The following is a 17,296-nucleotide window of genomic DNA, read 5'->3' on the forward strand; positions in this document are numbered from 1 at the left end:
AATTCTTTGGGCTATGGTTGTTGGCATTTGATTGAATTGGTAAAGACTATTGGTGATTTGCAACCGGTAAATGATTAATTAGTGATTGTGATGAAGAGATTGAGATTCATGTTTGATGACTAAGTATTGTGTTGTCATTGATGGAAAAAATGTTTTTGTGGTCATCTAAGTCTTGGAAGCCAATCGGTAAGGTATAACCGATACAGATGACAATTTACCAATGAACCAATAATTAGGATCTCAACCGGTAAATTCAGACAGAGTTGCATTCTAACAACCGGTACATGCGATTCATGAAAACTTGGATGATGCGGTTTTACAACAGTGATGGAGACAAGTATTTGAAGATATGTTTACAATTTCATTATCAAATTCAACTGGACAAGAGAGATTTGATGTATAGATCAGACATTCTGATGAATACTTAACCGGTAGTGATTGTTGGCATTATAACAGACAAGGAGAGATTGTTGGCATTTCAATAAGGATATTGAGAAGGTTGTCGATGATTATGGATATAACTGATTAAGGATGTTTACTGTCTTAATATTATTATTTTGTCATTGATGTCAAGAAATTGATTTTCTAATTCAGTATGATGTTGCCATATCTTAAGAAGTATGATTTGATGAGTATAAAGATGTCGGTAAAAGACACAGAAAGATTGTGATGAATAAGGGGATAAATAAGTTATTCAATGGGCAACTATTACTGAGTTAGACAATGATGAGATCATGATGTTTAGATTGTTTTGATATCCTACATATGTTGTTGATTGTAAGGTTAATACTATACTATGTTACCGAGCAAAGAACCTAGTCGGTAAACCCTAAGGAACCTAGTCGGTAAACCCTAAGGAACCTAGTCGGTAAACCCTAAGGTTATCGCTATCGGTTAATGAAGGCGAAATGTCTACCGAGTGAAGTTTAGTATTTACTGAGTTGCAACTGAGTTGTAACAGAATGCATTAAATGATTAAAAGCGTTATTTAATGAAGGAAGCTGATGAGCTAGAATTGATTAAATGATTGGTATGCCATGCATGAATGTTGTTAAAGAATCTATGGCAATGGAAGATCGGCAGAAATATCTACAGCTCAGATTGAACCGCAATACCTTAACACAAGTTCCAAGAAATGTATGCAAGTTCCAAGGCGAGGTAAAACATTTTTAGATCGAAGGATACATTGAACCTGGTCAAGTTTGAAGATCTGATGGCTATGATTGATCATGGGATATGTGATCAAGGAGATTAAGCGGTTAGCAAATTGTTTATAAATAAGGAACTGTTGATAAACAATGTATGCAAGCAAGTGTAAGCACATGGATGCTACATAGTGATTACCAAGCATAGAAGCTTGAAGACCTGTTTGATTAACATAGTATAGAGCCTAGCAGAGGGACAAGATAAGTCCTATGACTAGATTGTATTGAGAAAATAAGAATCTTCTTTAGCATTTTTTGATGTGAAGTTGCAGATATATTTTATTATTGTTATTTTGTAAAGTGATAGAAAATCTCTTAACCGAGTGGACTTAACAGTCTTATTTGTAAAACCCTCTAGCAAGGTGACATTCTGATTGAGTGTTTGAAACCCTTTAACAAGGTCACTTCTAACAAGGTGAAGATCCTAACAGATCTGAGGGAAATCCCTTAACTGGGTCACATCTAGCAATATGTTTGTAATTTTTAACAAGATTTGCTTTTAACCGAGCATACTCTAGAAGAGTATATTTCTTAGTGGGTCTGAAATCTCAGAGTGGTTTTTCCCTATTTGGGTTTCCATGTTAAATTTGGTGTTAAATGTGTTGTGATGTTTTCTATTTATAAATTTGCATGTTTTACAGTTTTGATTACATATATCTGTTTAAGCTACCGAGGTTGAATCTATTGAATATATTGAAGATTAAGTTTGTATGATTCACCCCCCCCTCTCATCTTGTTAGCTTGGCATCTGTACTTATCAACTAGTATCAGAACTATCAGTGATATAGTCACTTAAATCGGTAAAATGACACAGGTTTTAATTTGTCATTTCGATGGCCGACATAAGTAAAGTGTGCGATGTAAGTTTGTTTAGATTCATTGAACCTAGGAAATTGTTCCAAGGTTGTATCCACCTAAATGTAAATGTTTATAAAAAATGTGATGAGGTATCAAGTCGGTATGTGTATAAATAAGTATGTGTGTGAGATCGAAGGTGAACAATGCGAATTTGATTGTGCGGTGTTTTGTGAAGCTCTGTATTGATGTGTTATTGATATTTTGGGGATTTGAAGCGAATCTTATCAGACACAGAAGTGTCATATGAAGATCATTTGAACTGTTGTTTCCCTAATAATTTGCATCAGTAAAATCCCTTAACCGGGTAGGTCCTAACATGCCTTAACTTGTAAATCCCCTAACAGGGTAGCTCTATATCAGAGTGTTAAATCCTCTTGTGAGGTTGATCCTAATAGGTCATAGCTCCTAATAGGGCTTATCATTTAAATCCGTTAACCAGGTAACTCCTAACCGGGTCTGCTCCTAACATGGCATATTTGTAAGACCTTAACTGGTCAATATTTCTATTATGCAGATAGTGAATCTTGTGGGTATTACCTCCCACTTATAATCTCTTGTGTTATGTGGAATTTGTTTTATTGGGCATTAGATTATGTGGTGATATTCCTCTTATACTTGATAAGTTTTAAAGTGTTTAAGTTGGTGATCAGACTCATTGTTTTTGCTTGCATTGATTCACCCCCCTTCTCAGTGCCTTATAAGTTTATCACTAGTTTCAACCATATAAGGACTGATGCTCTGCAAAAAGGATTAGAAAATCTGTTTGATGGCAACACACACAAGAGCACAAGAAACAAACGTTAGTGTTAGCAACAAAAGATTATCCTAAACAGGCATATCAAGAGAGATATTAAGCATGAAATAGAAAGCATATAAACATAAAATGAAATAGCTAATCAAGATGCTCATAGTTGCTCCTCCCTTGTTCCTCTCCTCTCCAAGTCCCAAACGAGTGTAGCTCTCAGCTTTTAGCACTAGCCATGGATGCCATATGGAGATTCAAGATGGTTGAATATGATAAGCAAATACTATGCAAGAGTAGATAGTGATGCTATGAAAAAGCTCTATGCTAATGCCAGTATAACAACAATACTCTAAATGCTTCTCCTTTTGCTTGAGGAGAAGGGTTCTATTTATAGAAGAAATGGGGAAATGAAGGGTTAAGATTGAATGGTTTAATCAAGGGCCAAGCTTGAAAGTTGGGGATCCATGTGCACAATTGGCACCAATAAAATGGTGACAAGTGTCAACATAGGATTGGGTTGAGAGAGGAGGTTGGAGGCATTAAAGGCCTGAGAAGACTTCATGGTTATCTAGAAGGTAAGGGTCAAGCCTAAATTAGGATTACCCACTGGATTAGGAGTTAATGCAAGGATAAACCTTTGTGCAAATGATTAAGAGATAATCATGGTCAAAGCATTAAAGGCTTGATGAGACCCTTGGGTTGGGTAGAGGTTGAGTCAAAACAAATGTTTTAACCATGTGGGAGGGTTTGAGGTAACCATTAATGGTTATTGGAGACTTTGGGGATTAAGTGGTTGAAGGTTGAAAGCCTTCAATGGTTATCAAAGACTTTGAGCCATTTAGTGGTTGAAGGTTGGAAGCTTTCAAAGGTTATCCAAGACTTTGAGGGTTAATTTGTTGAACACACAAAGCATTAATTGCTTTTCAAAGACTTTGGAGTCTTTGAGAAGTGACTCCAATTTGCTTAGGAATGTGACAATATTTAAGGGATGGATTTAGGCTAATTAGGAAGGGTTTAGAAGAATCTAGAAGGGGTTTAGGCATACAAGTGGATTTTGTAGGAAAATGCAAGTGGGAGAAATTTTGGTATTTTCAATTAAAATAAAATCATTTATTTCAATTAAATGGTGTAAGTTGCATTTGGATAAATATTCAAATAAATATTAATTTATTTAAATGAGAAAAATGAAGATAAAGCATTAAAATGCTTGAAGACTTTGAGGGAAACCATTAAAGGCTTGAAGACTTTAAGGAAAACTATTAAAGTCTTAAGAAGACTATAGAAGGAAGCCATCAAGTTTGAAGACTTTAAAGCCATCAAGTTTGAATACTTTAAGGGAAACCATTAAAGGTTTCAAGTGGGTGAGGATAAATAGGATTTTAAATAAATAATTTATTTAAAATAGTTGTGCAACTTGCTTTTGTAGGAAAATACAAGTGGGTGGAGGATAAAGGTGATTTAAATAAATTATTTATTTAAAATAATTGTGCAACTTGCATTTGTAGGAAAATGCAAGTGGGTGGAGGATAAAGGTGATTTAAATAAATGATTTATTTATTTAAATGTGAGAGGTGGGATTTTGGGGGATTTAAATAAATATTAATTTATTTAAATGTGAGAGAAGATTTAATTAAATAAATATGATTTATTTATTTAATTAATGGTCTGAATTTGGTTAAGTGAATTAAATCAAATAAATTGAATAATTTATTTAATTAATAGGAGAAGAGGGTTAAGATGAATTAATTAAATATATTAATTTAATTAATTATTAATTGATGGTTAAATAATCAAATAAATATTAAATATTCATTTAATTAAGTGGACAGATTTATGTGACTACAAGGACAAATATTTGATTTGAGTAAATAGAGGGATGAAAAAAGGATAATGATGGAGGAAAGATGTAACAATGACCAAAATCGAGAGTTTGACTTGCAAAGGTCCTAAATGAGGTTCCAAAATGATAAGATGAGGACTATGATAGATAGCCACAAATTGATAGCTTAAGCAATATATGACTTCCTAGGAGATGAAAAATTCCAAGGTAAAGTATCCTAACTCAAGAGACTATAATGGAGCCCTAGATGATGGATCTAAGAGGAAAACCACCAAGTGATAAGACAAGTTTTAATTACAAGATAGTGAGGAGAACAAGACAACCTTTTTGACTTTGGCAAGGTTATATCTTTGGATGAACGAAGGTCTGAATGGATTGAAAATGGAAAGGCAACAATGGTAAATTGATGGTTGACTAATTGGGAATCTTAAGGAATTAGTCGAGAAGCTCTTTCAATCTCTGTGATTGAATACATGAAAAGTTACCAGATATGTGATAATATGTGTCATGGATTTGTTATCAAGATCCAGATACATGATAATAATACTCAAATACATAGTTTTAATGTTCAGATACATAGTTTAATAGAACCACATATACACTAGTACATGTTAAATACATGTCACAATGTCTCAGATACACACCATAAAATGCCACAAACACGACACTAATTATTGAATATGTATTTCTAGTGAAAAAGTGTTTTGCCTATTGTATGTCCAAATCTTAATTTTGTTTTTGGGTATCAATGTGACCAAATTTGATTTTTTGATGATAATTGTGGCAAGAAAATATGCAAACAAGAAGACACAATGGCTGTTTGTGTGATTGCCCAAATTTTTACACAAATGTGTATGCTAATAGGCCAAATTCACCCCAATTTCCATGGTTCTTATCACAATTGAAAATAAACCAAACACTTCCTATGCCTAAGTTCAATGTCCAATGGTAGCTATTCTTAGGCCCACAGCTTGGAATCTCCATTGAATCAAGTAAGCAATCCTCTAAGGAGGGTTGGTCACTCTTGTCTTTGCATGAGAAGGGTAGGTAGGGGCCTCTAGGATTGGAAAGATGAACCAATCACCCTCTCCTAAAAAATATACATATATCTTATGCAAAGATGATAATTTTTGCCTCAAATCACAGGTTCCTTATGGTGAGTAACTTCAAGGTGCTATTCTACACCCTTGTACTGAGAAAGACACCAACAACTCAATCAATAATGTGGGCCGCTAGAATAAGGTTTCCAGTCATTGTTTGGGAGACTTGTGTGTGAGTCACTATTTGGTAAGCCACTTAAAGCTATAGTCAACCCTGTATGACTCTAAAAAAAGTTAGTTCACCCCCAAATTGACACCAACAACCTGCATACCCACTTTAGGCTCCAATTTTCACTTTTATCATTTATATAGCGAGTCAAATGAAAAATTGCTTTGAGTCATTCCTCCTAGGAGTGATCACTTCTCTAAAGGTAGGGTCTATTCAAAAGAAAAAGAAGATGTTTAATGTTTTCTCTTACATCCAAGATTCATGAAGGCGAGGGAGAAGATACTTTCATAAACACCTTAGGGTTCTACAACACAAAGAGTGCAAGTGCACAAGACACTTCAAATAAAAGTTCTTTTTGATGAACTAAGTTGAGATGTGAGCTATGTTATGAAATCACAAACACAGACCTAATTACCCCTGTAAGCACAAAAGATTAGTAGTTTCAAATGTAACCCCAACCTACAAACACAAAGATAAGGACATGATAATAACAAAAATCAAAGAGTGACCTTTGACAAACCAATAAATAACTGCTCTCATAAGATGGATGAACCTAGAAAACTATAGACGCCATAACATAGACCAGAAATGCATTAAGAATTAATGTAGACACGTTAGAAAATACCAAATAGAAACAAAAAATGTAGGAAAATAAAAAAAATCATATGAAACCAAAAATAAGTTGAAATAAAGCACATAATTGCCTAAAACTACTATAGACACGTTAGGAAATAACACAAACGTGTTAGCACAAAAATATAGAAAACAAAAAATGTGGGGTTATATGTTGTAAACATGTTAATAATGACTAGAAATGTAGTAATAATCAGGATCTGATAGAAGAAACATAAACACAATATAAAATACCAAAAACATGAGATTAGCAAAAAATATGATGCAATATTCAACCTACAAATCTGAAAAAACACTAAAAACTAGGAGAAAAATGTTAGAAACAAGGGACAAGAGTCCCACTGGGCATGCCAAAATGTATATGTTGATTTTGAACCCTCTAATATATTGAAAACCCTAGTTCCAACCAAAAAAACCCTAGATCTACATTGAAATTCAACAACACATGAATGAAGAACCATCAAGCATGCAAAATCATATAATAATTCAAATGATACCTTCACACATTAAAACGAGTTTGATCTTCATTGTTCTCCTATCTCCATTGATCTTTTCTTTAATATGGTTTCTCTTAGATTTTTATGCTTGCACAAGGGATCAATGGTGAATGGATGTGATTGTGATGGTGTATAGCTAAGTTGAATTTGGTAGAGTATAAGTATGCTCCAAGATTTATTGATGAAAAGAGAGGAAGAAGCCTCTTTTATAGAGAACATCTTAAAAATGGAGGGATATGATTAAGAGGTGGGATAAAAGATGGTCAACTAAGATTGAAGGTTAGGTAGAGGAAATAATAAAATAAAGGGAGTGGTTACGATAAATTAGAGAAAAAGAGAAATGAATTAATTAAATAAATTAAAGAACATATTTAATTAATAGAGGGAGGGCCATGATAGACTTATAAAGCATTGAGAGGGGGGGGTGTGAATCAGTGACAACAAAAACAATACCACTTTAAACACAGACCAGTAAAGTCAGATCACCAGTTTACTAAACACTATGAATGCAATCCAAAATGATATTAAAGCATCCACAACAAGTAAAACATCCACCATAACACAAGTGTTTATATGTGGAAAACCCAACTGGGAAAAACCACGTTGAGAAGGGACTCATAAGTTAACTATTTGTAGTAGTAGGTAACTGACTGGTTAGGGTCTACAAAATGCTCTGCTAGGAGCGAATCCTGTTAAAGATCCCAAAAGCCCTGTTAGGAGCTATCCCCTGTTAAAGGTAGTACCCTGTTAGGAGTAACCTCAGTAGAGAATTTTAAACCCAAACTAATGGATCACCTTGTTAGAGGATTTGTACAATGAAGCTTGTTAGAGCTTACTTGGTTAGGGGATTTAACTGTTGTAGTGATTAGAAAACAATAGGTGGTTTGATCTAGAAGTAGCACAACTTGCTTGAATAGATCCTCTTATGCTCACTCAAAACTGCATCACCAACATACTCTTTAATGCCTTCAACAACTTAACACTTCTCTCGCATCATAAAAAATAGTTCATCATAGTGTCATTATATAGACATTAGATTTCATTTCGGCTCATGAATCATATCACAATTTCCTAGGTGCAGTGTATCTGGACAATCTAACATAACTCATCATAGATTACTGCCAAATCTGTCGGTTAGGGATAAATCATCACGACCAGTGATAACTAATCACGACCAGTGATAACTCATCACATAATCAGTGAAATCGGTTGGAACACCGATACCGGTTAAGGGTTAACCTCTTCCAACTTATAGACTAATTGTCCTCCATTTGCCTCTTTGATGATCTCCGTTGAATCTCCATGCTGGTCTCAAGACATTCCTGTATATACCAGTTAGACACCCTCAAAACCGTTTGAACTTAACAATACATATAATACTGGTTTTGCAATACAAAGGACTTAGGAGTAATATGGGGTTGTCTTAACTAAGATGACTATGACAATGTGAAAATATGTGTGTGTATACATGTGCCATCAATGACAACACATGAAGTCATCTATTACAATCATCATCAAGCCAACAATCTCCCCCTTTGGCATTGATGCAACAGTTAGAATTTTTTTACAAATTTACAACTAAGTATGCTTACAAAAATTATACAAACATATTTCTACTCCCCCTTAACAATAGATACATAATTTTCACAACACATACATATTTCTACTCCCCCTTTGACAATAATGCCAAATTGAAAAGTAAAATACATATATATTATAGAAAAATTTGCATCAAAATTTACATATACAAAAATATAAGAGTCTTTATCAAGGAGTGTTCACTGCAATTTGCAAGAAAATGTCACTGAAAGTGATCTTCATCTGAGAAAAATCATTTTCCCATGTTTCCAATAAGGTTTCAGTGATCTCAATGGTTATCATAACTTGTGCAGTGAATTCTTCTATCACATCCACTATGCTCATCTTTGGAGTAGCCAAAACCCCTTATGCATCCTTGTATGCCCATTGTAAGATCTCCACTTTGGGTCTCAACTGGTTCTTGAGTTCCTTTAGGGATCAAAGTCTCTTAGCCTATTCACATCATAGATATCTAACCAATTTTACAAATCATCAACTGATTTGCCAAATTCTAAGGCCGAGTTCTGTAAAGGTATGTAGGTAGTACATATCCTTTCTAGTGTCTATTCTATCTCTTCTTGTCTCTTAATCAAATCAGCGTAGAAAAATGAAACGTTAGATGTATAGGCTAGTATCCTTCCTCCTGTTTCAATAGAACTCCTCAAAATATCTTTGTTCAGGGATAAAGCAATCTTCCCTGTATCAATATCTTTCATTATTTGATCTCCTCTCTTCTTTATATAATTCTTCTTAGCTAAAGTCTGAGCAACTTCTTCAAGGGACTTCAATTGGTCCTGGCCAAGCTTGCCGATAGGAGTTGACAAATTTCCAATGTCTGTCTCTGGTAGAAGACTTGAAATAATCTTAATGACAATTTGAATTGTTTCTTCTTCCTTCCTCTACTCTTTTAATATTTTCTTGTGAGCTCTAGATTGCATCACTGTAGCAATCTCCATGAGTTTAGATGCACTCATATTTTCTACATCTATAGGCCCTTTGATGCCTATTGTGTCATCCTCATCATCAATTTGTTGCTTAACAATTGCTTTTTCCTTTTCATATGCTATCTTCTCCTCTATTTTCTCTTTCTCTTCCTCCTTTTTTTGTTCAGGTTCCTTCACTTCAACTTCTTTCACAAATTTCTCTTTCTCTTTTTCTTTCTTTATTTGTTTCTCCTATGTAACCGTTGTAACTGGTAGCAAATGATTTTCCACTTGGTGTTCTTTTTCTGGTGGAGGTTGAATATCCACACTAGGTTGAATTATCGGTGCTTCAGCTACTTCCTGTGTAACAATAATGACCGGTTACTGTAAAGGTTGCATAACTGGTTCAATGATATTACTAGATAAATCAATGGTGTTCTAGATATCATCTACAAAGATAACCGATAGAGAAGTAGTGTCATCCTTATGCTTAATAGGATAGACAATATCTGGTGCAATAATTTCTTCTTCAGGTAACTCCGGTTGTGCTCCAGTCTCTGCTTGATCAGTTTTATGAGACTTCATCTGCTCATGCATCCTTTGAATATTTCTAGCTATCTAATGAGTTTCAACTTCAACAGACTGCACCTTTCCATTCAATAACTTCAATCTTCTTGCCTTAGAATGAAACTATCCTTTGAAATTATCAAGCATTTCTAATAATTCATCTCTAGACAATTCGGGAAACTATTGAATGAAAATACTATCAATCATTTCTTGATCTTGTTCAATAACCAGTTTCCACTTATTTGCAAGAATATAATACAAATAATCAGAAATATCCTTTTTAATATCTCGAGGCAACCGATTGTATTGACATAAGTGGTTGATTACCTCTTGAACAATTTGTTGCTTCTAATCATCATTAAATGAATCAAAACATTCTTTTACATTATCAAACCTATTACTCCCTAATGTTTTTATAGTTCTCTGAAAATGAGTCATAGGTTTGTAAGATAAAGAATTAATAGGAATACCCTGCTATGAAGTGTCTCCTACTGGTTTCAATTTCTTAACAGTTGCTTTCATCTTCTTTGGTTCCTCTTCAGTGTTGGTATCCTCAGATTCTACTTGAAGAATAAGTTGCCTGCCTCTCTTCTTCATTGCAGTCTACTTCTTAGCATATACTTTGGGTTCCGGTTCCTTTTTGACTTGAACACTTCTTGTCACCCTTGTATCGATGGTCACTGAAGGTTCTTGCTCAACTTTCTTCTTCTTCTCCTTGGTAGGAATGGGTTCAACAAGTGCATTTCTTTCCTGGTAAGTTCCCAGCATTTTCTTCTTCTTATCCTTGGGAGATTCCAAAAGGTTGTTGGTATATCTGATTAATAAGTCATAATTAACTTCATAACTCATTTCATCCTCCTTGGGTTCTACTGCCTCCATAAGACAAAAATCAGTAGTGACTGTGAAACAAATGTCTTTTGCAAAGTGTTTCACCACATTTTCAAGTAGCCTAGACCTCATACTCATCTTCTTTTAGAATTCATTAAAATATCTATTCATTGCAGCAGAGAATGTGTTCTTTACAACCTTAATGTTGTTCTTGATTTGAGCAGTTACCGGTATGTCCTTTGACCATTGAATGTCACTGATTCCCAGTAGGAAATTCTGAAAATAAAAGAATAGACCCATCAATTGTTGACCAAATTTGAACTTTTGACTGCTGTCTTTCTTAATTGATTGTAGGTTCAATATCAATTGAATCCTTATAGCCTCACATAAGTCATAATCTGTATTCTCAACAATCATTTTGTAAGCTGCATGCACAACTGTAGATGACACACTGTTCATTCTATTGGAATAAAATATCCTGTACCCAATGACCATAGTAGCAAGTCTAACTATTGGGTTCTTAATGCTGTTAACTAAAAATACACGACCATCAGAGGTAGTCTGAGTTAGTTTTACCATGGTCTCTTTTGAAATTTTCCTCAGCTTTGAAACTTCACCAGTTTGCCAAAAATAAGTCATTGCATGGATTGCTTCCTTTGTTATTGTATGCGACCTTTCAAGATACATATTTTCACCATGCACATGACTAAGAATTATCATAACACATCCTTCTTCAAAATCTTCAAGAAAATATGCCGCATTGTGAAAACCCTTTTCATAAACCCTAATGTACTCAGGTTTGATTTTACCGCTTTTATCACACAAGGAATTCAATTGAGAGTAAATTAATAATGATCCTAAATTCTCAATTTTACAGTCAATGTAACTGGATAAATCACGTTTTATCATAACACCATCAGGATCTTGAGACAAAGCATCATATGATACAATTTTGTCTGATTCCATAGACTCCATAGGTTCAACAGTGATCATAAGTCTCTCTACTTACTTAGATGATGATGCCATTCTGGATAAACTCGATTTGAGAGAGATTAACAAAGCAATACCTTAATTCCTCTACGCTGGCAAGGTTTTTGGTTGATCTCTTGAATGTACACCTATTTTTCCTTCACTAATATTTAAATATGTTTCAATCTTTCAATCCGCAACACAAATCCTTCTACAATCAGCTAGCAATTCTCTTTTTCGCTCTGTAGGTGCTCAAGAACTCTCTTTTGAATGCAATTAGGGTAAAATAACATAGTAAAAATTAATTTTATAAAATTTACTTATTGCATTAATTTCTCGACCGATAGGGTAACAAATCCTAATATACCACTTAACAATACTTCCAATACTGACAGGTATATAACCGATTGACAATCTTTTGAAAAATTGATAGATTATGATATCAAGAATTCTCACAAAATAACTCAAAATGTAAACTCTCTTACCACACATTCTTCAAGGGGTCAAAAAGTAGATTTACTGCTATGCTCCCCTTAGACCTGTTTGAAAGGCTTAGTTCTGCGGTGCATGATTCTCAACACTAGGTGAAGGGATAGATTCTTTTGCAGGCTTGTCCTCACTCTTCTTTTTCCAGATTTTGTTCATCTCCTCTCTGGTTTCCTCAATATTGAGCTTCTGCTTACCTTTCTAATTTTTAGAGTGGTTAACCAGTTTGTTCTTCCTGGTTCTATAAAACTTTGCCACGTGTCCCGATTTATGCCATTCCAGATGATCTCCAAGGTCCCGTATTACCTCTTCTAGCTCTCCTTCTGCAGTTCATAGCCACATGACCATAATTGTTACAAATGGTGTAAATAACATTAGTTACCTTTTCCATTTCAAATGGACTAAATTGGTTGACATGGGGTTTCTGCCAGTTCATGTTTCCCCGGTTGTCATAGGTTCTTCTCTAGTCACCATTAGGTCTTGGATTCATGTGAGGTGCCGGATTGTTTGCTCCATATATGCATTCAACTGATCTATGTCCATACATGTTGCATGTGAAATAGTGACATTCAAATCTCCTAGATACATACCTAGCATTTGCATTATAGCCTGTATTCTCATTAGGTCTACTTCTACACACATTTGTAGTATGTCTAGGTTTGTGACAGATAAAGAAAACAAGTTTGAAATATTTCTTACTGGTAGGCTTGTTAGGCTTAGGAGCAGTTTTATCCTTGTGAATGTTTCTCTTTCTACCAAAAGATTCTCCTTTCTCAAATGTATTGAAACCTAGTCTAGATGTGTCACCTTTCATCCTCTGAGATTGGATCTGCTCATCCAGCATAGAAGAACTATTATTAAACTTTTCCAGCTTTCCATTAGCCTCAATGAGCTCTTTGGAAAGATCTTCATTACATTTTGTCAGAGTCTCTCTTAGAGATGTTACCATTTCAAGATCTAGCTGCAAAACCTCCTTCTCTTCCTTCTCTTCATGCCAATGCTCATGGAAAGTTGCATTCTCTTGTTTGATTTTAGCAATCTCATGATCTCTTTCTTTGATTAGGTCTTCAACTGCCCTTCTTGCTTCAAGATATTGGCTCATGCGGATGGTTAGGGCTTCTAACTCTCTTCTCAAATTTAGATTTTCACCATTTAGTTTTTCAACTTTTTCAACTAATACATCAATGTTAGCTTCATTTGAAGAACTATTATCAGATATCTCCAATAGTTGTTCAATCATCTCTCTCTTTTTGACTTGTGAAGCTTTAAATCTGACCTGTAGGGTTTCCAACTCTTCCTTGGTTGCTTCAAGCACTCTAGCCATTTCTAAATAACTCATATCCCCCATGGTGGCTTTAGGTTTTCCGTCCAAGTGATTAAGCCTTAAGGAAGTTCAGCTTTGATACCAATTGATAGACTTATGAAGCACTGAGACGAGGGGTGAATCAGTGACATAAAAAATAATACCACTTTAAACACAGATCGGTAAAGACAGTTCACCAGTTTACTAAACACTATGAATGCAATCCAAAATGATATTAAAGCATCCACAACAAGTAAACCATCCACCATAACACAAGTGTTTATATGTGAAAAAACCAACTGGGAAAAACCACGGTGAGATGTGACTCACAAGTTAACTATTTGCAGTAATAGGTAACTGACCTATTAGGGTCTACAAAATGCTTTGCTAGGAGCGAATCCTATTAAAGATCCCAAAAGCCCTCTTAGGAGCTATACCCTTTTAAAGGTAGTACCAGTTGGCATTATAACAGACAATAAGAGATTGTTGGCATTTCAATTAGGATATTGAGAAGGTTGTTGATAATTATGGATATAACTGATTAAGGATGTTTATTGTCTTCACAATATTATTTTGTCATTGATGTCAAGAAATTGATTTTCTGATTTAGTATGATGTTGCCATATCTTAAGAAGTATGTTTTGAAGAGAATTAAGATGTCGGTGAAAGACACAGAAAGAATGTGATGAATAAGGGGAGGAATGAGTTATTCAATGGGCAACTATTACCAAGTTAGACAATGATGAGATCATGTTGTTTAGATTGTTTTGATATCCTACATATGCTATTGTTTGTAAGGTTAATACTATACTATGTTACCGAGCAAGAAACCTAGTCGGTAAACCCTAAGGTTATCGCTATTGGTTAATGAAGGCGGAATGCCTATCGAGTGAAGTTTAGTATTTACCGAGTTGCAACTGAGTTACAATAGAATGCATTGGATGAATACATGCATTATTTAATGATGGAAGCTGATGAGTTGGTTATGATTAAATGATTGATACAACATGTATGAAGTTTGTTAAGGATCTATGGCAATGAAAGATCGACAGGAAGATCTAGAACTCAGATTGAACCACATTAACCTTGTGCAAGTTCCAAGAAATATATGCAAGTTCCAAGGTGAGGTAAAACATTTTCAGATCAAAGGATACATTGAACCTGGTCAAGATTGAAGATCTGATGGCTATGATTGATCATGGGAAATGTGATCAAAGAGATTAAGCGGTTAGCAAATTGTTTTTAAATAAGGAATTGTTGATAAACAATGCATGCAGGCAAGTGTAAGCATAGGGATGCTACATAGTGATTACCGAGCACAGAAGCTTGAAGACCTGTTTGAATAATAGAGTAAGGAGCCCAACAGAGGGACAAGATAAGTCCTATGAATAGATTGTATTGAGCAAACAAGAATCTACTTTAGCATTTTAGATGCAAAGTTGCAGACATACTCATTACTGTTATTTATTTGTAAGTGACAGAAAATCTCTTAACCGAGTGGACTTAACAGTCTTATTTGTAAATCCTCTAGCAAGGTGACATTCTGATTGAGTGTTTGAAACCCTTTAACAAGGTCACCTCTAACAAGGTGAAGATCCTAACATATTTGAGGGAAATCCCTTAACTGGGTCACATCTAGCAATGTGTTTGTAATCTTTAACAAGATTTGCTTTTAACCGAGCATACTCTAGAAGAGTATATTTCTTAGTGGTTTTTCCCTATTTGGGTTTCCACGTTAAATCTGGTGTTATGAGTGTTGTTATGATTATGTGTTCTTAAGTTTGTATGTTTTACAGTTTTGGTTACATATATCTGTTAAAGCTACCAAGGTTGAATCTATTGAATATATTGAAGATTAAGTTTGTATGATTCACCACCCCCCTCTCATCTTATTAGAAATTGGCATCAGAGCTAATAGTACCTTGTTAGGAGTAACCTTGGTAGAGGATTTTAAACCCAAACTAATGGATCACCTTGTTAGAGGATTTGTACAATGAAGCTTGTTAGAGCTTACCCGGTTAGGGGATTTGACTGTTGTAGTGATTAGAAACCAATAGGTGGTGTGATCTAGAAGTAGAACAACTTGCTTGAATAGATCCTCTTCTTCTCACTCAAAAATGCATCACAGACATACTCTTCAACACCTTCAACAACTTAACACTTCTATCTCGCATCATAAAAATAGTTCATCATAATATCATTATATAGACATTAGATTTCATGTCGGCTTAGGAATCATATCGCAATTTCCTAGGTGCAGTGTATCTGGACAATCTAACATAACTCTTCATAGATTGCCGCCAAATTTGTTGTTTAGGGATAACTCATCACACAATCAGTGAAATCAGTTGGAACATTGATACCAGTTAAGAGTTAACCTTTTCCAACTTATAGACCAATTATCCTCCATTTTCTTCTTTTATGATCTCCGTTGAATCTCCATATTGGTGTCAAGCAATTCTTGTATATACTGGTTAGACTCCCTCAAAACCATTTGAACTTAACAATACATATAATACCGGTTTTGCAATACAAAGGACTTAGGAGTAATATCGATTTGTATTAACTAAGATGACTAAGACAATGTGAACATATGTGTGTGTATAGATGTGCCATCAATGATAACACATGAATTCATCCATTACAATCATCATCAAGCCAACAGGACACATAAATAAAATAAATAAAATATTTATTTAATTAGGGAAAAAGAGAATTTAATAAATACAAATATTTATTTAAATTAGGATAGAAAAAGGGCTTAGAAAAGGATTAGTGAATTAATTAAACAAATAAAATTTTATTTAGTTAATAGAAAAAGGAGGTAATTGTAGCATCGTAAATTGTACACACTTAATTGGGTGGTACAATTCCATGCTTAGGTTAGCACCTACCTTAGTGTGTTTACATCTTGCATATTAAATTACCTTTTAATTAATTTAATTAAATCTAAAGTTCTCTTTTATCACTCCACACATCACGAAATTGGGCCCTTTACCCTAAGTGTGCCCCTTTTTATTTTATTCTTTCAATTAATTAATTCATCAAAAGCCCTAATTATATCCTATTTCAACCTTCAAGGCTCAATTTTGCATTACTAAAAACCTTGAATCGTTGCATCCTTTTGGAATTGACTTTAGAATCATGATAACTTGCTTCCCTAAAAATTTGGGAAAAAGTTGGTTGGACCAGGATGATGCCTCCTGGTCCCTACTTTTTTCCCTCAAATTTCAGGAGCATGTTTTGGTGGTATTTTTATGTTTAAATTCAAAGGATTGCAAAATTATATTGATTCTAGGTCAGCCTATGATCAAAAACAAAGTTAGGGTTTCATACATATAATGTTTTATTTCCTCATTTGAAGGATCCATCTACAAGAAATCGAAGGAGCCTCTCATGAAGTGGAAGTATAGGTTATGTGGAGTCTTCGGTCAACAAATCAAGCATCTATCAAGTCTACATCAATCATTTTCATCATCAATTGAAGCTTTAAATATATTGAAGAATAATAGGAGATCACCGACTGTTGATTGAATTGTACCTCTCCCTTAGGGTTTGGTATGGTTTCATGTTATTTTCATATCTTTGTGTGAGT

The sequence above is a fragment of the Cryptomeria japonica genome, chromosome 1, assembly GCF_030272615.1.
Source record: "Cryptomeria japonica chromosome 1, Sugi_1.0, whole genome shotgun sequence".
Taxonomy (NCBI): Eukaryota; Viridiplantae; Streptophyta; class Pinopsida; order Cupressales; family Cupressaceae; genus Cryptomeria; species Cryptomeria japonica.